This window comes from Perognathus longimembris, chromosome 2 (assembly GCF_023159225.1).
Source record: "Perognathus longimembris pacificus isolate PPM17 chromosome 2, ASM2315922v1, whole genome shotgun sequence".
Taxonomy (NCBI): domain Eukaryota; kingdom Metazoa; phylum Chordata; class Mammalia; order Rodentia; family Heteromyidae; genus Perognathus; species Perognathus longimembris.
Window position 1 is genome coordinate 47,747,907 of NC_063162.1, and position 1,700 is coordinate 47,749,606.

Genomic DNA, 1,700 nt, shown 5'->3' on the forward strand with positions numbered 1-1,700 from the left:
AGACTCTGAAACAGGAAATTGAGGATCTAGAAATGCGTAAGTATTCAATTTAAAGTAATTTGACAAATCAGAAACAGAAAATGTTTTATCAGTGGGGTAGGGAGATTATTAAAACAAGATGAGAAGATGAGTTTGTATCTCAAAACACTTAATAAATTATAGTCAGGTGCTGGTGGCTCCCATCTATAATTCTAACTACTCAGGAGGCTGAGAAGGATTGTAGTTTGAAGCCAGCCCCTGCAGGAAAGTCTGTGAGACTCTTCTCTCCAATTAACCATCAAAGAGCTGGAAGTGGAGCCGAGGCTCCAGTGGTAGAGCACCAACCCTGAGCAAAAAAGCCAAGCAATATGCAAGCCCTGGTAATGGATCATTCCCACAAAACAGAACACACACACACACACACACACAAAACTTGTTAGATTACATTAGATTACAAATAGGAACATGTAAATAGTTACTATTGAATGATCTTTATATTCGTTTCCAATATGATAGACTTTTTATAGAAAATGAAAGCCAATTATAATGGAAACCAACACTCTGATAGAATCATTTTGAAAATGTGATGTGGGGACCACAAAGTTGTTCTTTTCAAGTTCCCAGTATCCTTTATGCTTTCCATTCACGAAGAGCTCTGCTGATACTGGGCAAGTCCAGTTCCTTGATTATAGAGCATTAACCTTTGTTCCTTAATAAAGTGAGTTAGTCATTGTTAGTAAAATTGTGGATGAGACTTAATCCAATTTGCCACTGGATCATAAGAAAATGCTTTAAATTGATCACTTCTGCCATTTTTTGACTTCTAGAGAGATGACAGTAGAGACCTACATCTAACATCACAAAAGCTTAACAATCCATGTTTAATGATGAACTTTAATTTTCATTTTATGTATCAAGAAATATTTATCATGTTCGCTTCGGCAGCACATATACTAAAATTGGAATAATACAGAGAAGATTAGTATGGCCCCTGCGCAAGGATGACACATGCAAATTTGTGAATCGTTCCCTATTTTTGTAACTGTACCCTTTTTGCACAACACCTTGTCAAAAAATTTGTGTTCAATTAATAAATAAATTAAATTAAAAAAAGAAATATTTATCATGTACTATACAAAATCTATTTCTATATAGTTTTTAAGAATCTTGTCATTTTTTTTGGAATCCTGGCTACTTAGGAAGCTGGGTAGCTAGGATCTGAAGACTGGTAGGAAGCCAGCCCAGGCAGGACAATCCCTGAGACTCTTATCTCCAATTAATCACCATGAAGTTGGAAGCAGGGCTCAAGTGGTACTAGCAGCTAGCCTTAAGCAAAAAAGCTAAGGGACATTGTGTGGGTTCTGAGTTCAAACCACACTACTGGCACACACACAGAATTTTTATCATTTTTGAGGAAAAAAATTTGAGAAAGAAAATCTCTTTCTTCCCTTCTAAGAGGTTCTCAGTGATTGCTAGGTAAACTAATGTATGTGAAAAATAACTTAAGTCGGGAGCTAGTGGCCCATGCCTGTAATCCTAGCTACTCAGAAGGCTGAGATCTGAGGATCATGGCTCAAAGCCAGCCCAGACAAGAGACTTTTATCTCTAATTAACCATCTGAAAACCAGAAGTGGAGCTGTGGCTCAAAGTGGTAAAGCACTAGCCTTGAGTGAAAAAGCTCAGGAACAGGGCTGGGGAATATGGCCTAGTGGCAAGAGTGC

General features: G+C 37.6%; 1 non-coding gene across 1 annotated transcript; it reads left to right on the forward strand.

Annotated features, from left to right (window-relative positions):
* The first annotated feature begins 910 nt into the window (after positions 1-910).
* Positions 911-1,017, forward strand: LOC125347382. Its single transcript, XR_007210170.1, has one exon. It is a non-coding gene; the product is annotated as a U6 spliceosomal RNA (small nuclear RNA).
* The last annotated feature ends 683 nt before the right edge of the window (positions 1,018-1,700 follow it).